Raw genomic sequence first — 23948 nt, 5'->3', positions numbered from 1 at the left:
GGAGAAATAGCAGCCCGCTCAGGTACTGAAAGAAAAGGCCCCAAAGTGACTTGACAGATCGCAAGAGAGGCCTCGTTTCCTTTAACTCCTCTTGGCTTCAATAGCGTCCCTTCCCCTCTCATTCACCTCTTTTATCTCTCCCTCGCCGTGGCTTCCTCTTCTATTCAGGACCCGTGGGCTTGAAAAACGAGCTGCACCTGCTTTAGAGGAATTATGGTAAAACTGGAAGTAACTCGCTCTCCCACCCCTCCCTTCCAAGCTCTCAAGTCACATCTCCAGTACAGACACAACCCCTGTGATTAGACGCTGATCTCCCCGTCTGAATGGGACAGAGAGAGAGGAGGGACCCAAGGCATAGAGATTGACTCTCCCCCCCCCCTTGAGACTTCCATTGAGGAAAACGGAAGAGAAGAAGGAAGAAACAGGCGGTCCCCCCCCTCCCCACTACGATACGAGAGAAGAAAACAGCCAAAGCTTGAGCAGGAGAAAAGTATGACCATGCCCGAACTGTGTTAGAGCTTTCTTTTCTCTCTCTCTCGGCCTCTTTCTCTCTCCACCCCCCCTCTCCTCTCTTTGTCTCTGAGGTGTTTAACTTTGGGGGATCTCGGGCATTTCTGCACCGCAAGGGACGAAGCTGGAGGAGGAGGAGGCGGCGGCGGCGGCGGCAAGACGGCAAGAAAGAGGCAGCCACATGCGCCGAGTGGGGGGGTGTTAAAAGTTGAGTCTCGATTCCGGGCGCCGTAAGATCCAAAAACAGGTTGGTGGGATTTCTTAGCAACCCTAGCGCCCCCCCCACCCCCCACAACTCTCCCTTTCTCTTCAACTTTCGTTGTTGCTTGACTTTTGAATCCAGGCGAAGGACCTTTTGTAGTTCCTTCCTCTTTTTTTGTGTTTTTTTCCTTTTCCTTTCTTTCTCCCCTTTGCCGAAAGGACTCGTTTTCGCTTGAAAGTCTCGAGAAATTACCCAGAATATTTGCGCCAGGGGGGGGGGGAAACCCGTAAAAGTTGCTCAACGGGCCGAGCTGTTGTCCTTTCTCTCTCTTTCCCACCCCCCCCACCCCCGCCGGTGTTTTGGAAAACAGGTGTCAGGGGAGGCTGAGATTTCTGCTTGGTCGGTTCCGTCTCCCGGCGCCCCCCCCCCCCGTCTTTCCTTGCAGTGTCCGCAGGAGGAAGCAAGGAAAAACCCTTCCAGAATGTCGCGGGAGGGTGTGTTTTTTTTTGGGGGGGGGGGGAAGAAGAGAAGCGGCGGCGTGAAGCCACTTGGAAAGCGGCAGCTGCCCCGCCGCTCCGGGTCTTTGCTTTGGATTTCTCGGCGGCTGATTTTTCGCCAAGGAAGCGCGTGAAAGTTCGGGGCACCCGGGACCCGAAGCGAGCGAGCGAGAGACAAAGGGAGGTTCTGACGGAGGCAACTTTTTCGGCCGGGGTTTTGCCGAGCGGGGGGGGGGGTTCAGGGGTGCGGAGCCCCAGGATGGATGGGGCATCGGCCGGCGACGAAGTGGCACGCTGGAAGGCTTCCTCTTTGTTCGGGGGCGGGGGCGGCGATGGTGAGGAGAGGAGGCAGAGATAGGAGGATCTTGCTTGTAGGGGGGGGGGGGAAGTGAAGAAGCGGCTTGTGTGTGTGTGTGTGTGTTTGTGTGTGTATTTGGCTGTTCTGTCTTTGTGAATGTGGCGAGGGGTGGGGAGAAGATGTTGCAAAACCGCTTTGGGGTTTCTCCAGATCAATCAGTTCGGTAAGTGTGTCTGTGAATTACAATTTATTGTGATTGACAGGACGGGTTGACTCCAAGGTTTTCGCGTTTATGGCCGCCTTGAGTACACACCAGGGTGGGGGAGGGGAGGGAGAGGGAAAGCTTCGGATCGGGACGGCTGATTCCCGCTCCCCCCCACCTCCCCCCCCCACCCTCAACTTCACTTTATGGAGGAACTTTTCTGGCAAGTAACTCGGATCAAATTCTTGCCTAGCAAAAACACAAAAACAAAACACAAAAACAAAAACAAAACAAATCCTCCAGCTTTTGAGTTTGTTCTCCGGGATTGTAAAACGTTGGGATGGTAGAAAAACATTAGCTACAAAATGCCTCAGTTGGGATAAAATTTAAATGATTTTATTATAAATATTTTTTTTTAATTAATGGGTCTTTTTTTGAAAGGGTAAGTGGAATGAGAGTTACAAAAAGAACATTTCCTTTTAGTGTGACTTTAAAGGAGGTTTTGTTTTACATACATTTTTATTGCACAGAATATAACACTGTCAAAGAAGCTCCATCAGTTAGCGTGGCATTTTCTTGTTGGCTTTCCTTCTTTTTAATGTTACCTATGACTAGAAATGTTAGTTTAGGCTAAAAGTATCAGGGAAGCTACTGGATATGTGATTATCCCTAATATAGTATGCTAGTTCTAATTCTTTCTAAAGAGAAAGAAGTGACTTCCATAAATGAATAGAAGAACAAAACGATAGAAATATCTATATTGTAAACCCCATAGTTGATTAAAACTTAAATAGCAGACAGAGGGGCACTTTAAATAACATTGCTTAGAGCATCAACTGAGATGTCTCCTAATTTAAAAAAAATCTTGAAAAGCAAAATTTCATTATTAAACGGAATCTCAAATGGACAATTTTACTACAATTGCTTCAGATTGGATGTTTAGTTTGCTGACTAGCCCAGTAAAACCTCAGTCAGTATCTCCTATTTTCATGTTTCTTTGGGCAACTGAGAAGTTTTAAGCAAGCTATTGAAAGAATTTTAGTTTGCATGGATTTGTGAAATGTATTAGTCAATTTTTATAATATTCATTTTCCCACAATAGGGGCAAATAGTTTTAAGATCTATTTCCTGCCCATATTACTAAAGTTCAGATTTTTCCCCCCTAGTTCTTCTACACATATGTTTACACCACCCCTATACAAAGTTTTGTAAGGCAGATTAGTTTAAATACAATAAGTGCATTTTTTTTCTTTGGTAAGAATTAATGTTGGCATCTTCCATTTTTAGTATGCACCTGGAACAAACACTTTCTCTTGAATTTCATATGTTTAAAGCTGTTTAAGCACATTTTCCTCAAATTCATAATATGTTGCATAAATAGGAATAGGCATTATATTCTTTTTAAGTGCAGTATTAAGAGAAGTGTGTTGGACACCCTCAGGTTAGCTCTAAGCCCTTAATTTATAGATCTCTTTCCAGAGTCCATTGATGACTTAAAATATGTACTGCAGCCAAAAATTGCATTTGTCTCTTGAAGGTAAAGTTTATAAGACAGTCTTCTACTATAGATAATTCCACTTTTTAGCTCTAGATTGGAACTTTAATATTTTCAGATATTGAATGTGGGGGTAGGGACAAGAAATAGAAATGTTGCTTGAAATAATATAGAATATTATCCAGATGTACTGTTACAAGAAAGGGAGTTGTTCCACTAATAGGCCATTTTGTATGAAATTGATAGTGTATGATGTTAACACTTCAGCCAATAGAACTCATCAGTTGCATATGTTAGCTGGCAACAGCATCAACCACTCTATTGAGAAAGTTCATACAAAATTAACTTTATTTAATAACTATATACCGGTCCATATAGAAGTAAAATCCATTGAGTAACTTCTAAATGGTATAAAATATGACAATGCTACAATGAAGAAGCACTGTAGTCTTAATTTTTATTGTGTTTTAAAGTAAAACTAAAATCTAAAGTTAAGTGATCCTCAGATAATTTGATTTTAAAATATTTATTCTTTTCCATTCTGAATTAGTAAAAAAACAACCACAGGCAGATTCTATGAAACTGGGCAGAAAGCAATCTGAATCAGATACTTATTGTGCAAACCAAACAAATAAGCAGAAAAGTGATTAAGAAAATTATTTTTTCTCATTTCGGAATGAGTGTATTAAAAGTCATTCATTTGGAGATTTCTTAGAAAGTTATTCAAAGTTCAACTGAGTCCTTTGAACTGAGTGAATATTTGGTATGTGTGACTGTGTATAATTTATATGTAAATCTGAAATGTGCGGAGAATAGGTTTGTAAAAATAATTTCCTAAAACCAACAGTTTTACCTTTCATATTAATTTGGGAACAACTTTGCAGTGCAAATTATAATCAAAATCCTAGGTAATCTATTCATTTATGCATTATAAAAAAGAAAAGTTCATTGAGCATAGAACTTCAGAATATGAGACATAAAGTAGGGATAAGGATGTCTTAGTTCCATTGTGCAATATTGTTAGAAAACTAGAAAATAGGCATTGAATTCCTTTCTTCTCAAACTGATAACTTTTTAAACCATAAAGATGCTGAGCGCCCTGTTATCCTAATGTCACACAGTTTAAAATTAGAATAAGAAAGACTGCATTTAGGACTAAAGGATATCAACGAGAAAATAGTTTAGATGAGTAGTTTAGGTCTAAGCATATCGATTTAGATTTAATAATTAACATTTCCATTTATTGTTCCTTTATTAGAGGAGATTAAAATCAAGAACAGAGAAGAATTTCGGTGTATTCCTAACTCAGATTTTCCGTATAGAAAGAGGGATTTCTTAAGACCAAAAAAAAAAAAAATCTATAAAGCAAAGAGCAAATAAAATAAACACTTCAGGCGCTTTCTCTTTTTCGTTTCTAATAACCAAGCCGGGAACTATGTGCAGTCAGTTGTGAAGTTTTTGCCCAAAGAAGCCTAGGAGCATTTCTTTTCTCATGGCACAAGGGATGCTTTTGAATCTGATAATGTTTGTGTGTGTCTTGCTGTGGGGTTGGAAAAGGGGGTGTGTGGCGGGGAGAAGCTGAAAATATGTTTCTGTTATATGTGGAGAAGAAGATTGGAAAAAAAGAGATGTTGTTGTATTTTACTTTTAAGAGGAATTATGGTCCGATCCTATGCATACTTACTCAGAAATTAATCTCATTATGTTTAATGGAGCTTGCTTCCAGGCAAGTGTGTATGTGATAGTTTAAATCAAATCTTTGTTTATATTTCAGAAGTATGGTAGTGGAAAATTTTTAACCTATATGTTACAGAAGACTGAATGTGGGAAAGGAGCACACGTAGATTACTCATGTGTGCTAGTTATTTATTTATTATCCTGTGAGTCTCTTTAGAAAGAAAGGAATTGTGTAGATTTTTACCTGACCCCTACCACAGCAAGCAAGGTTTTTTTCCCCCCTCAAAAAGTTGAAGAGGAGGGGGGGAGGGAGAGGGAGAGAGAGAATTTGCTTCTTCAAATCTTCCTTCCCTGGTAGCACGTGTGTTTCTTACTAAGCAAGGCATTTTCTCTCCCTATGATTGCACATCTGTGCTTTAAGAGAGCAACTTAATCTTACAGAGATACTTGATTTTGAAGTTCTGCAAGACATTCATTGCAGGCTCTTAATAATAAAACTTTAAGGTAGAAATAGGTTACTTTATTAATACCTTATGGAGAAGGTCACTTTTGATTGCAAAAGTACATTGTTTTATCTGAGGTATCTTAAATTGGGTAGCAAACATTTTTAGCATTATTTATTGGCAACTTCAAATCCCAGTGTTGCCCATTTTGATTTAATTATTCTCCATTCGGCATTGTTGTACTCTTGGATAGAACAGGATGCCACCTTTCAAACTTGGCTACTTCACTTGCCTCCAGGGCTGAGTGATTTCCTCCTTACTCTGTGAGTAATTGCTGCACTGCAGGTTATAGCACACCTCCCAAATGTTTGATAGGTAGGAATGATGATTTAAAGTTAAGTGAGAACTAAAAAATCTTTCTTCTGGGAAATGTGAGTAATATGTAAGTGTATTCTAAAATAAACTTATTGTAAAAGTTTATTTTAAATTTTTTAAATTTGCTAATTTCAGGTTTCATGGCTATGCTTCGAATTTGCCAGGTATTCTTAGCCATTCTTTCTGATTTGTCTTAGTTATGTTTTCTGATTCTTGATCCTTAAAAGCTCCTTTACTAGCTATAAACAGTTTTCCATAGTAATCAAAAGCTTTTGAAGTATTTCTTTTGCTTTTAAATTAGAAATGTTACTTTTCTTATTTGACTTTGTTTTTCCCACAGAGCAGTTTTAGACCTGGGGTATATAGTTTGCACATGAAATTTAAAATAATGTATCTTTTTTTTTTTAAAAAAGTAAGATCTTATGTACAAAGGATTTTCAAGAAATTTAATCAAGAATGTAGTAGATACATATTGATCTGAATTTTTTTTATAAATTCTTAACATGTATTATGTACGTAAACGACTGATTATTATTAAATTTCCATCTATTTAACTGTTCTTAAAATTAGGATATGCATGGAACAATTTAAATAGCCAAAATAAGGAAGAAGAAAACATTTAAAAGTGTAATTGTGCCTTTGAAAATATAGTTGCTTAGGGTGAACTAAGATTCATAGAGCAGTGATTCATCGCACAAACCTGATTTCTCATTTTGTTTATTCTATATAGAAGAATTATTATTGAAGATAAAATGCAAGTACATCAGGTCAGTAGGATTCTTGGATTGTGCTGTGAGCACTATTACTAGATTTTTTTTTAAAAAAAATTGTATTCCATAACATGCTCTGCTGAATTGCCTTTACAGATATGTTTATCACCAAATAGTCTGCATTTGTTTTATATCCTTTGTGTCTTTGGAATGAGACAGGATCAAATCCTTTTATTCCCATTTTCTTTGAGCCTCCTTATTATCCTTCAGTGAGAAAATGTACAGTAAAAAATGGAAAAATATGACAATTTCTGCTTTCCTTTTGGAATTATTACAAATCTTCTAGCTGTATTTTTAACTATCTTAAAACTTAGATCCATTTAAAAACTATAGGCATTTACAGAAACATAAACTTCTAAGGTTTTGAGCAGAAGGAGAAAAGGCACAGTCTTTTGATATATTTGGTAAGCTTTTTATTCTAACTTACTGGCATGACTGTACATCTAACATCACACACGTTAGGATGGGAGCTGGCACATTCAGGGTAGCAAACAGGGAAGAATTTGTTCCAAAGTGACTTAGTAAGAGTAGTTCATGAAATAGATATGTAGTAAGGAAGAATCTTACAAATTATGAAGAATGGGAACTGTAGTGTGCACTATTTACATAGTGATTAAGTCTGCATACCCAGAGACTCAAATGTTATTTTTCAAATGTGCAGATTGCGGACTCTTCATCTGTACAGTATCTTGGCTATAGCAGCTTGGTGAAATTTAGAAGAAACTGCTACTTACCTGCATAAAAAGATAGAACCGAAGTGTATAGGGGAATGCATAAAGCATGGTACATTAAAAAGATAAAATGATCCATGTGCATATGTGGTGTTAGGCTACAGAGCATGTGTATAGTGTGTTCCTTGAGGGCAGGATAGGAGCGAACATGTTTCTGGATTTATCTGGCGGTATTTGATCCTTTCAAACGGAAACTGTTTGTGTAATGACTCACACATGCAGGAGTGAACAAAGCAGTTTTAGGGAATTTATCCATCTCTGCAGATGGAGGTAGGCACTGCCTATTCCTTTTTAAAAGTCCAGAATGAACACCCAGGAACCTAGGACCTTGCTTCAATCCCACATGGTCCCGTTCAAACAAGTTTAAGAAAGAAAAGGCAGGGGAAAAAAGAGTGTGGCTGAATTACTTCCATAGTTCCAGGCAGCGCTAGAATAATAAAGGGTTGATTTTCACAAGCATTGTTGCAGGAGATTTGGCATGCATGATGACTGTTTTTAGCTTGGGTTGAAATTTGAATGCCAAGCTGCAACTTTGTTGGATGGTACAAACTATTTTTTGAGGCTGATAAGAGGGCTAATTTTGGTGAAGAATTAACTACAAATATGAATCTGTAATCTGATCCCATGAGCACATCTTATGTTGTATTGCTTAAGGAATTATGGGATTTGTTTACAATAAAATTGAAAATAGAAGACTGTATGTCCCTTTTAACATTGTATGTTTTCCTATATACTTTTTAAAGATATCTATTTTAAAAGCTTATATTATCTTAAAAGCAGTGAATCTTTAATAGTGACTAAATTCCAGGTATATTTAATTCCAACATGTATTTAATTGCTGGATTTAGAATTTTCTGGTTTCATTAAAAGAAAATGGTAATCTTAGTTTATGGCCAGAATGGCAAGGAAGTCCTTGAAGATGGAATAGATCTTTTAGAAGAACTTTTGTAAAATGTGCAGTTCCCTGGATACAGTAAACGAAGCTTGATGTTGTTGGGGTGTGTGAAGGAAAGGTACCGGTATTTCTCTGATTCTAATATGGAAATTACTAAAAAGGGGAAATGGAAAATAGTACTGTAGATTCTTTAGTTCTACAAAATGAAATTACAGAATTTCAGCTGTGAGCATGGCATGGGAACAGCTAACTTTTTTAATGTAGGAAGTATGCCTTTATGGATGTGATGGAAGGAAAGCTTCTACATCTTAACTTACAATAAGCATTCATAGCAATATAGTACCTTATATCCAGGTAGGCCAATATTGTATTTATTGCAAAAATGTCAAGACATATCCACCAGATTCTGGTATAATATATACTTAAAACTAAAAAAGGTGTCTCTGAGTATATTCTGAATTTAGGATTTATTGCAGTACCAAAACCAAAGTGAACTCTTAGTCAATGTATGGAAGTCCACTCCTAGTGGCCTCAAACCATTTTAAATTTCACATGCTATGGTAGATAAAAAAAGGCCTTTGGGTGCTAAATGGAGTTAAAAACCTGATTTGTTGCAGATAAATTGGAGTTCTAAGTCTTCTAGTAGATCTAAACTTGTTTCAAGTATGTCTGTTCCTAAGACTGATTCCCTCTTATGTATTTGCTGTTCCAATATTATTGCTGATTGCAGGTTCTTAAAAGTTGGCCTGAATACATCTGAAAGTGCTGAATTGGTGAAGGCTGCTTTGTAACATCTAACAGAATAACAGAACAGAATAACAGAGTTGAAAGGGACCTTGAAGGTCTTCTAGTTTAACCCCCTGCTCTGGCAGGAAACCCTATACCATTTCAGACAAATGGTTGTCCAATCTGTTTTTAAAAACTTCCAGTGTTTGAGCATTTACAATTTCTGGAGGCAAGTTTTTCCACTGATTAACTGTTCTAACTGTCAGGAAATTTCTCCTTAGTTCTAGGTTGCTTCTCACAAATCTCTTTGTATAGCTCAGTTGTATCAAACTGATTTAAGGTATGAAGCATTACGTTTTACATGGGAAAAGATTGACTGAATTTGGGAAGCAGTTTAGGTCCCTATATGTAAGATATAGATTAGAAAAGGATAATGCTAAATATCAAGTGAGAGAAACTTAATATTTAGCGTTTATTTGTAGCAATTATTCTGCAATCTGACCAGATCATCAATTTCTTAACAACCTTAATCAATTGGAGTTAAGAAATAATCTTATTTCAACTTAGGCTGAAGTTGCTTGTCCTTTGACTAGTCAGGGCAATAGAAATAGTACCATTAAGAAATTCCAATGATTGGTTCTAATTCCAGTGTGGTCTCTAGAGTGGTACAATATTTGACATAAATTGCTTCTAATTAAAACAGGAGGGAAAACTTAATCCAACTAGCCATAAAATATAGTTTTTGAAAGTAATTTCAGTTTAATAAAAATAATTCAGAAGAGCCCTGAGATCCAGTATGGCTTTCCCAACTTAGCCTGACATTAGAATTTTTTTTTCATTTTTAGTCTTTTCCTCATTCTATACCATATGCTGATAGAGGACTAGTTATATAGAGATCTGGTATTACCCCCCTACCATCTTGTTACAATTACTGGAAGTGTCCAAATCTACCACCACATCACTGCTGTTTTAAAAAGTGTTTTCCTTTGTATCTTGTAATTGCTTCACATTTGTTTGTCAAGGGTTGCTTAAGTTTCTCAATAGTGGTCCTTGGCAGCCAGTGGAAGACAAATTGTTGCCAGTACCAAATATTTACAGCAATAATAAATATTTAATTGTGCAAGTCCCTTTCTCCTTCCCCAAAATCAGTTCTATTGGCTTAAGACTTTGGCTACAGGGTCTGGCAGGTTGGGTCTGCTCACTAATGAACAGTGCCCTGGTTTTCCTCTTTGCCTTTGTTTATTACAAGGGTGGATATATTAATCAGAAGGGGTATGGCAGTTCATAATGCCAAGTTATTTTCTTAGCGAGCAGAACTTAACAGACTCTTTCCTCTTCCTTCAAGGGAAAAAAAAGAAAGAAAAAAGCTGGCTGACTTCTTCAGTAAATAGAAGGGAAAAGTTGGCACTGCAGGATGGAGAACTATGAGGAAAAATAACAAAAATATGTAGTCACTTGAAAGCAAAGCAAAACACCTAGAAAAAAGTTTAAAGTGGTACATTTAGATCATATCTGTACTTTTAGTTAGACCAATTGACATAGTGATTGCAAACAGTCTTGTTTGAACCTTGTAATGTTCAGTTTTATAACGGGATTTTTAAGAGGTCAGAGGAGCATGGACTGCTTTTTAAAGTTCTGATTTTAAAATTCTTTAATAAATTACATCCATGACTTTTCCCCCACCTATTTTTATTTCTGATGTTGCATATAATTTTTAATGGACAAAAGCTTCTCTTTTTTTGTGGCGAACAGAAACTCTTCGCAAGATTTTACTCAGTGAAATAGCTTTCTTACCTACTTTCTTGTTTATTTTGATAAAATTATCCTTTGGTAATAAATATGTATTTACTTTCAAAGCATCCCACATAACTTCATGTCATGTAAATCCTCCAAGTTATCTTTGGCAGAATAAATAATTTCTGTCTCTTCAAACTCTCAATTAAAATTTTTAAAAAAAACCCAACAACCTCTGTTTGCCTTCTTGATTTCAAATGGATCCATATCCCCTTCTGTTTATTTTGCACTTGATTGTTTCACTTTTATGTTATAAACGAAGTACTTACATTTGTGAATTTCTATTTTCATTGATCTTTGAACATAGAACTTTTTATTATAGTATGTTTTGTTTTGTTTTACTGATATCTATGGCAGATTATTTCCCCAATAAATGAATGTAGAATTGAGATGGAAGCTACATTCATGCAGTATGGTAGGTGAAAGATTTGTTTTTATTGCTGTTCTCTGGACAATCTACAGTCATGCAGAAGAGCAAAATAATCATGGCTTGTTTGACTTTTTAATCATTCCATAGGCTGTTCGTCCAATTCTCAGCCTTTTTTCCATTGATGTCTTTTCCCAATATCATTAGACTATGATCTCCCAAACATCCTCATAATAATGGCGGAGTTTTCCTATATGCTTGCTTGAGAGAAAGATTTATATATTTTGCGTATGTATTTATTGCAGTTCTTTATGAGTGCAGATTTTTTAAAATGTATATGAGTCTGGGCTCTTGGGTTTTTATAGACTATTTTCTTTTTGAAAAATATGTGTTTGTGCCATTTAGAAACAACATTGGATATTCTTGTTGCTTTTGTTTTTGTGCAGTATATCTTCCTATGTTCTTTGAGGTGGAGTGTTGGTGTGAATTTTTTCCCCCTGGGAAATGTAAAGTTTACATCTTGTTCGTTTGTATTCCTTTTGTTATTTTGTATTTGTGTGGGTTTGGTGGTATAGCTATGAATTTCTATATTATGTATGTATTTTGCCCATGTGTGTTTTTCTGAGTTTTGCAAGTTTTCCTTTTGTGACATTGATATTTTTTTTTGTAGTCTGGGGAAGCAGATACATGATTTGCCTTTAGTGATCAATTCTTCTCTTCTGCTTTCAACTCGGAGAAAACCGAGGCACAGACACAGTTGTTATCAAAGAAAAGTTGGGGGGAAAATGCAAGAAAGTAAAATTTAACCTGAGAAATAATACCTTTTAAATCTACTCCTGCCTTGCACTTTTGGACTGACAGAGAGCTGACTTACTTAAAAATAAGCCAAGAGTAATGTAGGATTCAGAGTTTCAGGTGTGAAAAGCTTAAGCTAGCGTTTCAGGATTTAGTTTAGATTAGGATTTGTTCCCAAATTAAATTCTGATTTGTTACCTTAGATTCAGATATTAAAAAAAAGTATGTGGCATATGGTTTGTGGAATAGCATTGTGTATGACCCATGTGAAAAGTTACCTAGAGAATTTATCTGAGTGTCACTGGTAAATTCAATATCAGGCCCAGTTTCAATGACTGATGCAGAATTCTTTTGAAACAATTCCAATCTCTGTTTCTTTGCTATGCAGAATATATACATCCCTTTGAAAAGAAAATTACTTTAGCATTCCATCAGCTCATTTCATATCTAGAAAAGAGGATGATTATTTTACTTGCTCTCAGCTTTGACTTACTGTTGGATGTTCATAGATACTGTAAAATCGTAAAAATAACCATAATGTGGGAATTAGTATCCTTCAGTCATTAGGTACCCAGATAAAATTTCCTGGGCTATATTCTCTGAATATCTGCAGAAAAAAGCTCATTCTGATGAACAAGAGAAGTCAATGTCCCGTAAGTTTTTAAAGTAGAAAACTCAGTGGCAGAGTGCCTTCAACGATGTTATAAATTGCTCAGAGTAAACTGATTTTATTTCTGGAAGGAATGATTTTATTTCTGGAAGGAATGATTTTATTTCTGGAAGGAATAATCATTAGCCATATAAATTCAAAATGTGCAGTAATACTATCCTGTACGGTAAATGACTGCACCTGTGATATTGCAAACCTTATCAATGGTCAGCCAAGCCACTATTTAGAGCAGAGCTAGTGCAAAATCATCCTATATTATATAATTTTGGCTTTTAGCTATAATTGTTTATCTTGTAGTCTTTTCTCCTTTTATCAGGTTTACAGAAAAAGTAAACATATTTCCATCAGTTTCTCCTTTTTTCAAGCTTGACATTTAGTTGGTTTCCTTGGCAGTGACAAGAGGTTAAAGACTTGGTGATACAGTTTATTTGGAAGCTGCAGAAGACCTTTATACAGGTAGTCCTCTGCTTACAAACTTACAAGCAAGGTGGTTAGGTGAGTCATGCCAATTTTGCAATCTTTTTGCCATAGTTGTTAAGTGAATCCCTGAATCGTGTGGTTCTTAAGCAGAACTGGCTCCCCTCATTGACCTTGCTTGTCAGAAGCTGGCTGGGAAGGTTGCAAATGGCGATCACGTGACCTTGAGACCCTGAAATCATGGTAAATGCATGCCAGTTGTCAAGTGTCCAAATTTTGTTAGAATAGAATAAAAACTTTATTGTCACTTTACTTTAAATGTATGCTAATCAGCATATATTAAAGATGAAATTTCATTGCATTCAGCTCTCCAAAAAACAACAACAACCCATTATGCATATACCCACATACACACACATATATGACACAGAGAAACATCACAGTCTAGTTCTAATGTATACATATACATGGCGGAAAAACAGAAGAATCCTACAGATTTACAAGACGAATGGCATAAGGAACAAAGATGTTACAGAATCTAGTAGTTCTGAAACCTCCTCCCAGCGAGGACCAACAGAAACAGACCATGAAGTAGATGTGTGGGGTCTCTAACAATTCTCTGAGATCTAAGCACATAGTACTTACAAGCAGTATCCTGAGTAAGGGGAAGGGAGCTTCCTATACTCTTCTCAGCTCTCCTTACCATTCTCTGTATGGACCTTCTAGTTGAGGCACTGCTACCACCAAACCAGACAGTGATGCAGTTTGTGAAAAAGCTCCCAATTGTGCCTCTGTAAAAAGTGGCCAGGACAGAAGGAGAAAAATGTGTTCTCCTTACCTGATGCAAGAAATGCAAAGGCTGGTTTGCATGCTTCACTAAAGATAATGTATGAAGAGACCAAGATCACATGACCATTGGCATGTAAGTGTGAGGACTGATTGTAAATCACTTTTTAGTGCCATTGTAACTTGGTTCACTTAATGAGTGATTGTAAATTGAAGACTACCTGTATATCTGTTATATTGCACAACTCCTTTTCAAACAAAGTACCACTAGTATTGTATTCTGAGGACAAGAGTTAGTCGAGATGTTCTAGATTCTCTATTTTAATCTGCATTTAGCAGCGAACAGTGCACCTGCTCAGGGGGAGCTTTCCCAGTGGAAAACAGGAAGCTTATTTTTATCAATTTTGAAAGATCACAAAGCAGGAATAAAATACAACTGATGAAAGTCTTTTCGACATGCTTGTATTACATTTGGATATAAATTCTAAGTCCCTTGTGCCTGCTTTCTTTCAAAGAAAATTGCAAAATGTAATATTCAGAGTGAAAAGCCACTTATTATCTATGTGTATGTAAGGATGTCTGAATACAGATACGTGTATGTTTTGATTCTATGATATCACCAAGTTTGCATCTAACCCCTATGTGGAAAGAAATGGAAAAAGAGGATGCCATGGCTATTCTCTCTATTTTAATTATCATTTGTAGTGTATGTACGTGTGTGACTTTCTGTGAACAACATTTGTCTTGACAATGTGTCATCAGAAATAAAGGTTTTTGCCCTTTCGATATCAGACGTTTTTAGGCTTGTCATGTTTTTACAGGTCAGGTACTAAGTCTATCAAGAACTTATTGTTTTTACCACCACCCTGGTTTTTGTTCTGAAGGACTAACTGTATCCATGGGGGTTGTAGAGCTATTCCTTGGGGTGGGGGTGGGGGAACATATCTGTGAAAACTTTGAGAAACTTTGTCCATAAAAGAAATTGGAAGGGAGAATTGTGAAGGAACAAAATGACTGTACTGATTAAAGAAAAGAATACGAATACTTTTACTGTTATGTGGAAACCGCTTCTAGACTTTTTGCTTAAGATGGAAAAAAAATGAAATTTTGATTTTGGATTTTACCAATTAGATAGACTTGATGTTATCAAAATGGCTAGTTTATATTATTTTGTAAAAGTAAAAAGTTGAGGTTTGTTGTTGATATTCTACTTTACTGCACCAAAGGAAGTCAGAGGTCAATGCCTTTTTCCCCCTCTCCTTTACCTCACTTCTCTACTCCCTTTCCCCTTCCCTATCTTTCCTGCTATTTACTTTTGTATTTTCATTGTATCGTATATTCTAAACTAATAAAATTTTTGGAATGCAGAAAAATATATAGTTTTTGGTAGCTACAATTAAAAGTTGGGGGTATGAGTGACTGGTAAACTGGTGGTGTCTTGGGGTTTTCTTGCAGTACTTTGTTAAAATACATTTAATTAATAATTATTCAGTACCGGTTCAGGCTATTCTAATGCCATGGTAAGGTGACGACTTTATGATACTTAAAAACCTTAACAAACAATTATGTGCATGCATATGTTTTGGGCAAGAGCCTGATTTTAGTTAGAGCAACAATAAAAGACCTTGGGTTCCAAAGTTCGTAGGGTTATATAGTAAAAATCCTTCCCAGAACTGTAATATTTCAAACTGTAGGTAGCTAAATTACATACATGAATATTCCTTCTGTTTAGTCTAGATTAAACTATTTTCCCTGATGTGCTGGACTTTTGTCTCTATATAGGCGGTAAATTATCCTGCTATTTACCATTCTATAACTCTTTGTTTTCCTGACTATAAATTGTTGTAATGTGATTTTTTCCTCCTAACTCTGCTTCACAGTGCATTCAATGCAACAGTTTCTAAAGAGATTGAATTAGCATTATACCGCACATGGATCTGATAGATTGGTAAGGTAAGACAGTAATGCAATCAGTTTGTCTCAGAAATTTTTGTGCTCTTAATTTTTGCGTGATTAGGGAACTTCTCTTTCAATTCCCCTCACCCCAAAATCTTGTTAACTCAGAGCTGCATGCATCCGTCTCTACAATTTGTCATATTTGTTACTGGTCCTTCTGTACTGTTGCCCAGGAATGGGCATTTCTTAACTACTTGCTTGATTTTTGATGTCTGGATCTAGATTGGAATAGTTTTCTTCTCTCTTCTACTGCTTTTCTGTTAGCTTTAATGGCAGTGAATTATATAGTTTTAAACATGGATATTTTACAGCATTCTGCTGTTTTAGTATTTGTATTGCATTGTGCTGTGAAGAAGAGCATCTGAATACTTGAGTCTGGAGAAAAAACCCTGCCCTATTTCTGAACACAACTCTCTGCATTCTTAATTTTTGGCTCTGATGGCTGGAGGTTCTTAGTTATAACTCAGAAAAATCTAGCAGGAAAGAGTTCCAATGGCTTTGCTATAAATTGCCTTGTCTAGCTGAGTTTATACCACATTTTTTGAAGTACTCTGATTAAAAGTAAAAAAAAATCCACACAGTTGAGAATGATCTTTATTAACCGGGTGAGATTTAAGGTTTTGGTTATGGTCTTTAAGTCCTTACATGGCATGGGTCCGGAGTACCTCGGGGACCACCTGCTGCCGGCGTCAACTTCCCTCCGCCCTGTGCGTTCCCACAGAGAGGGCCTCCTCAGGGTGCCTCCAGTCAGAGAATGTCGGCTGGTGGCCCCCAGGGGGAGGGCCTTCTCTGTGGGCGCTCCGGCTTTATGGAACCAACTGCTGGTTGAGCTCCGGACGGCACCAGACCTTCGCTCCTTCCGGCGCGGTCTGAAGACCCATTTATTTGAACAAGCTGGCCTGGCCTGATGGGGGATGTTAGGGTTTTTAATGGGTTTTTATATTGTTACTGTTTTATCTGGGCAATTATTTAATTCTCTTTTAATTTTTGTATTTTCTATTTATATATGCCCTGTTTAGCGCCCTGAGTCCTTCGGGAGAAGGGCGGTATACAAATTTAATAAATGAAATGAAATGAATGAAACCATGGGAGTATTAAATAATGAGAATTATGTTTAACATTTCCTTACTCTTTCTTTATTATTACACGATAGGAAAAAAAATCTGGATTGTTAAACCACAGATTCTTGGTATAGTTAAAGTAGGAATTGTGGCTTGATTTCTGATTATAAATAAAGGTAGAAACTAAGATCTAATTTCTCAGCACATACATAGTAGGAAACTGAGGTTTAATAAAGTCTTGCAGTTTCTAATCCTGATACATAAGAGATAAAAGGGAATGAATAGAAAAGAGTAATGTTTTGATTCAGAATTGTGCAATGATATTTTCCTCTATTTAATCCTAACAATTTCTTTTTGTCTAAGAATATATTCAAAGTTTTAGTATATTTTTGTTGCAAAAATAAGTTGGGAAACCACTTAGGTAAATTCTCTTTAACATATCATTATCAGTTTAGTAGATAGGTATACTGCATGCACAGTGAGCTTTAGTGAGATTTTTTAGTACAGATGGAATGCTGAACTGTCCTTGTCCCTCTTAGGTGCTCCCATGTTGTCAACTCTGGAGATGTATGTGCATTTTATATGATTCACTGTTATATAAAATAATATAAACTTAAAAGTACCCACCTGTTGTTATTTCTCTTCTCTCAAATGTTGGATAATGCATAGATACGCATAGAGCTACTCATTACAAAAATCCAGCTGACTAGTAGCCTATGCTATTAATTTAAGTCTATGGAGGTTCTCAATCATCTAGTTACGGTTGTCCCAAAGGTGCTTTTTCAGGAGGCAACTGGACTTCCTAGTGTTTCTTTTAAAGATGTTTCACTTCTCATCCAAGAAGCTTCTTCAGCTCTGACTACTATGACTTCCACTCCCCACCATCTAGTCAGAGCTGAAAAAGCTCCTTGGATGAGAAGTGAAATGTCTTCAAAAGAAACACAAGAAAGTCCAGTTGCCTCCTGAAAAAAAGCACCTTTGGGTCTATGCTATTGACTTTACATACTGTGGTCCAGTATACAGAGTTCCATACTGTGGTCCAATATCACCATTGCTTTATCCCCCCCCCCCATGAAATGGGTTGTGTCAGTGTGAAAATGATGCTATGCGCTTTTGAACTCCAGATTGATATAGTGTTCACTGAGGTAGAATCTGTTGCCATTATATGCTTGGTATGGTAAGTTGCAACATTTTTAAAATGACTAATATGCTAATCTGAAAAATGAAATTCCACATTGATGCTTGTAGAGCTTGTCAGTGGAGAAGAGATTCAGATGTGATTCACAGGCATAGAGGGGAACAACAACCTCATTTTTCCAGTTTGTATTGTACTGGATTGTGAATATCCTCTTAGTTCTCAATGGAACTGAAGGCCCCATCATTTTAAGCTGCCAATGTAACGTATTTAACTTGCTGCCATGTGGCATTCTTATTGCAGGTTAGAAATTAAATGGATAGATTCATTTTGTGTTATGGAGACGGAGGTGTTGCCCAAGACATGTGAGAAACTGTTTTTTGTACACATTGATACTTACTTTACCCGGTGGTTATGTATGTTCTAAATCCTTCAGAATTACAAGTCTAATTTGTTTACTCTATAAAATTGTGGTAAAAGTCTTCAGAAAAAGTAATAAAACTTAGAACTGGGCTGTGCTATGTTATATGTATGTTTTGTTTTGGAGTTCTTGAGAACAATTTCGTATAGTCCCTGTTTAAGAAGATAAGAATGCATAGGGACAGCTGGAAGGTGCCCATTTTATGATTATCTTTGTTTTTGTTAATGATTGTCTCCATTTGTTTTTCAGTCTTAATCCACCCAGAAAAAAAATATTTTCAGCCTTTCAAAGCAATATGGAAATGCTTTCAGCAGAAACTGTTGTAGCTGTTTTTCTGCCTCTGTATATTTTGTACTAGTTTTATCTTTGGCACAGTTGCATTTGCAGAACTACAACTATTTTGAAATGAAAAAAAAAGTTTTAGTTACACCTAACGTGTATACATGTAATATTTCATGATATAAACTGTTTAGCTTTTGCTTAATAGCTTGTGGGGGAACTAATAAACTAATTTACCATGTTGTTTCTTGCATGACTGAAGTCGCTGATTCAGTTTCTTTTAAAGCTGAGGAGAAAATAATGTGGCCAGAGTTCCACTAATAAAGTGTTAATGTTTTGCATTGTATGGACTACAGAAATTGTCATTAAAAACACTGTGGCTTAGTAGGATGGGTGAACTGCCATTATCTGTGGTTTGCATCTTCTGCAACAAAATGTTTGTACAGAGATTTTAAGTGAAAAATCGAGTCAGACTGAAATTATAAAGTATAACCTGCAAAAAGCAATTTAAAAGTTTGTCTTTCAGGACAAACAATAAATGATACATACCCAGAGTTGTGATTGCTTGAATTTATGCAATTTCAGTTGGCTTGACTAATACTTAGTCCCGTAACTACATTACAGCAAAATCATGGCAATATAGTTTTTGATCCTGTTACAAGTTCTTAGTTTCCCAACATTGCTTTGCAGGTTGGGGAATGAGATACCTGAGTTGAGAGAACTGATAAAGCATTCTGTGGGTGTTGTTGTTGCCCACACTTCATAAGGTGTGGTTTTTGACTTTGTGTTCCTTCCTTGGACGCTAGATTCAGCACAGAAATTCTGACCTTCGTTAAATCAGAGCCTTTACCTGCAAATTGGAGATCTGTAGCTTAAAGTCAGGAAACAAACTATAAATTAACATTAAAGCAGAGTTCTTTGGTTCTGTTGCTTTACACTTCTTTACCCATCTGTTTATTTTAATATCCTATTATCATGTGATATTAAAATTGCTAATTAAGAATTTTCTTTTTACAAATATGGAAGAACTCTCCCTCTGTTTCTCCATGAACCACTTATCTCATATTAGAAGCTGACCTTGGCATTTGGATAGGAGTGCAAAGGAGAAGACATTTGTCTAGATACCATAGCCCCAGGTAAAGATAATTGCTTTAAACATATAATACCAGTTTTATTTTGAAATAGTTCATTGAAAACCAGTGACAAAGTATTCATGACTGTTAATCAAGACACGTGAAAATAATAAAATCCTTCGGGGCCTAATTTAAATTTATAGTTCCATTCTTAAGTTAGCCCATGTAAAATGTATTGCAATAATGTAAAGTTATAGAAATATGGACAAGGGCCAAATTATATTTATTCATATATGAGCACATATATAGTATCAATTTAAAGAGAGAAAAAACACTTCTGTAACTGGATCCAAAGGGAACTCCTAACCAAGACACTTTAGAGGCAAATTCTTCCATACTAAATTTGATGTAACTCATTTGATAGCCATTATGTGTACACCATCTTATTTGGAGTGATTATTTTGTTTATTGGTTTGCATGCAACCAGTTATTGTTAGATGGAATTTGTAGAATAATAGATTTGGATCGGTCTCTTTTGGTTATCTGATCCATTATTAAATGGAGGACAACAGAGATAGGCAAGTTAAGAGTTGAGTCTTACCTATATTAGTGATATTTCAATCCATATCTCAGGTAGTCTCTCCCTGTGGTTTTATATAAAAGTTAAACATTAAAGAAGATACAAGATGTTTTCTAAAACCCATTGTTTAGCTACCTAGAGGCATAGCAAAACTCTTCCTTTACCACTTTCTTAAACCAATCATCCAAGTGCCACAGTGATTATGTTTCTGTGATACCATCACGTTGTAACCTAGATGAACTGCCCAGAAACATGCTAAGGCTGATGGTGTTGAAAGTCTTATCAGAAATGCAGAGCTTGTTCTTTCCATTCAGATAATTTTACCAGTTGATCAGTCCAGTTTTGAAATCTGATTAATATGAGGCTAGAAAAATAATTTCATCCAAGACTACAGGATATGTAGTTTCCTGGTGACTTTTTTCCCCGAGCACCTTGCTCATTCATTAACCCATATATGAGCTCTTGAATGTAAGAGATTATGCTGGACCAGACTAGAATCTTGTCAGATCCATTGTTGTTGATATATGTAACCTTTGATACTGGAAGGATATATAACCAAGTGGCTGGTAGGTAAGGATCCAGTGGTGGGATTCAGCCAGTTCACATCAGTTCGGCAGAACTAGTAGCTAATTTTTTGTTGCCCAGGCCCAGAACGGACTTTTGGAAGTGGCATCCACACAGAGAACCAGTTGTTCACATATTTGAATCCCACCACTGTATGGATCGTATTATTCCCCTTGAATTTATATAATCAACTCTGAAAACTCTCCTTATTTATATATGTTGCTATATATGAGATAATCTTTTTGTAGAAAGAATTCTTCTGATCAGTAGTAGGAATATGTTGATACAGGAAATGTGAGAATAGAATTTAATCTAGTTCTTGCTGTAGACTTAATTTTTCTAGTTGGAGCAGTGTCCATTGGTTTATTTTGGAGTTATATAAAGAGGGACACAGATTGGAGAGATTTTTAATATTTGAAGATTTCATCAATTTACTGCTAAGTTACAACTTTGTATATTTTGACAGTTTATCAATAAAGGGTGAAAGTTGAAGAATTTTAGGAACAATTCTCTGAGTCTTATTTTGTTCCACAACACAAGAAAAAAATTGAATTGGGGAAACTGATTTGTAGCTACAAGTAGTTGTACAGTAGATCTTCCTCTTCTTAAATTTTGTAACTACAAGTAGTTGTACAGTAGATCTTTTTCTTCTTAAATTCTGTGAGTCTTACTTTCATAATACTTATCATTAGATTTATACCCCATCTTTCTGTTTATGTAAGCATTATGTAAGGCTTAGAATAATTAAAAATCTAATTAGAATTTAAGATATGATACCTGGATGTCTTACTTCAAAAAATACTAAGTTAAAAAATAAATACATCCTTAGGCTTAGAAACTAGAAGCTCAATTTAAGGACTATTAAAACAAAGCAATATTAAAGACTGAGTTTTATCCCCTGAAGAAATTATGGCTATAGTAGTAGGATTCATAATCACTAGTTGCATCTGCAAGCTCGTTACTTCAGCTGCCTGGCATGGTTCATTGCTGATGCTTCTCCCATCTGATATTTGAGGGTATTGGACAACAGCCACTTTGTAGTGATTGGACCCTTATACAATTTAGAAAATGTTGCAAAGAATACACTGTTCTATTAATATGCCTCCCCATTTCTCATCTGAAAATAATTCCAGATTTTTGTAGTGGTTTAGGGCTGGCAGTGTTTTGGTACTTTGGTATTTTTCCAAGCACTCATCTAATTGTAACCCTAAATATATGGTATAAAATTATGTTTAATATACAAAATTGTATTAAATATGGAGAAGGGAAATCTATTGTGTCTTGGTTCTGTGCTTAACAAAGACAGCAGAATCTCTTTGTGAGTGATTAAGCCATTAGCTATAGCTAATACTTGAGATGATGACTTAAAAATAAATGAATGCATTTGACTGTCTCTAAGTGGTGGAGCAGTACATTTTAATCTGCCAATGAACTCTTTCACTCAATGTGACCATATGTGAAGACATAGGGAGAAAAAACAGTTGCTGGCTCTGAACTGAATATCCCATGGAATAACTTATCCAAGTGCTGGCAGTATCTTGTAGAAACTATGAGTAAAGGAAGTTAGATAAAATATGTAAAAACTGATTGCCTTTGTCATCTTTCATATTGAATTAAGGTTATTGTAAATGAACAATCAATCAATCCTTGATTAGCTGCAAATGTAAACGTGTGTGTATACATATACATACATTTTACACACATACATGTGTGTGTGTGTGTGTGTGTGTGTGTGTATATATATATATATATATATATATATATATATATATATATATATATATATATATATATATATATATATATATATATATATATATATATATATATATATATATATATATGTCAAATACTTGTTAACTATTTAAATTACCTTGCTAGGCCCCAAACATGGGGCAAATCTTTATTTCCTGTTTCAGCCTATCTTGAAGGCCATCGAACAGGCAGTAGTCACACCGGACAGCTCATATATTTATTTATATATATTTTTGTGTAAATTGCTAACAAAGAATTAAGAATTAATTTGTTAGCAATTTACACAAATATATGAGCTGTCACCGGTGTGACTACTGCCTGTTCGATGGCCTTCATGATAGGCTGAAACAGGAAATAAAGATTTGTCCCATGTTTGGGGCCTAGCAAGGTAATCTAAATAGTTAACAAGCATTTGACATATATATATATATATATATATATATATATATATATATATATATATAGGGGACGCGGTGGCTCAGTGGGTTAGGACGCTGAGCTTGTCGATCGGAAGGTCGGCAGTTTGGCGGGTCGAATCCCGAGTGCCGCGTAGCAGAGTGAGCGCCTGTTACTCGTCCCAGCTTCTGCCCACCTAGCAGTTCGAAAGCATGTAAAAATGCAAGTAGAAAAATAGGGACCACTACGGTGGGAAGGTAACAGCGTTCCGTGCGCCTTTGGCGTCTAGTCATGCCGGCCACATGACCACGGAGATGTCCTCGGACAAGCGCTGGCTCTTCGGCTATGAAACGGAGATGAGCACTGGCCCCTAGAGTCGGAAACGACTAGCACACATGTGCGGGGGAACCTTTACCTTTACCTTTACCTTTTATATATATATATATATATATATATATATATATATATATATATATATATATATATATATATATATATATATATATATATATATATATATATATATATAAAGATGAGAAGCAAGGCAATCTCCTGTACTTTGTTTTTGGGGGTTTTCCATTCAGCTAAAATTTCCTAAGTATTACAGGGTACTTCTCTAAGTTTACAAGTGTCAATGGTAGGTTTCAACAGCGGGAAGCACTAGAAACATAATATGTATAAGGGGTTTTATTTCATTGATTTTATACCCTCATAAATTAATTTTTACTCTGATATGTTCTCTTTTCTGTTTAATTAGGTTGTGAAGAGAAATTATCTCTATACAATGGTAAAACTCTGGTCCAGGCTGAAAGCTTGCATGAGGACATAATGTCAGGAGAAATATTATTTTAAAAATAATTTCTTTATAAAATATTCTTAAAAGAAACTGTTTTCCTTTTCTGATGCCACCATCTCCCCACCCCCCCTAATTAAACCGTTTGAATTTGCACGTTAACCGCTTGGCGTTTTCTCCGTGCCTCAGATGATTAGAAAGGGATATTCATTTATGCCTTTTAAACGCCACCCCGATTAAAATCAGAGAGATTTTTTTTCCTTCATCAAAATCTAACATCCTTGA

At 36.1% G+C, this 23948-nt stretch overlaps 1 protein-coding gene across 3 annotated transcripts in view; it reads left to right on the top strand.

Moving 5' to 3' along the window:
• Positions 1 to 298: 298 nt before the first annotated feature.
• The window catches only part of FOXP4 (forkhead box P4), a 192854-nt gene continuing 169204 nt past the window's right edge, over positions 299 to 23948 (top strand). Inside the window, exons 1-2 of one of the 3 annotated variants that reach the window (XM_081323170.1) lie at positions 5794 to 5863; positions 6430 to 6466. The gene's annotated coding sequence lies outside the window, so the exon portion shown is untranslated. Of the gene's footprint in view, positions 758 to 5793; positions 5864 to 6429; positions 6467 to 23948 lie in introns of those variants that run through there. The other 2 variants (XM_081323168.1, XM_081323169.1) reach the window with 2 other exon arrangements.

Source organism: Vipera berus (genome assembly GCF_964194415.1).
Source record: "Vipera berus genome assembly, chromosome: 3".
Taxonomy (NCBI): Eukaryota; Metazoa; Chordata; class Lepidosauria; order Squamata; family Viperidae; genus Vipera; species Vipera berus.
This window is presented reverse-complemented; position numbering and strand designations above follow the sequence as displayed.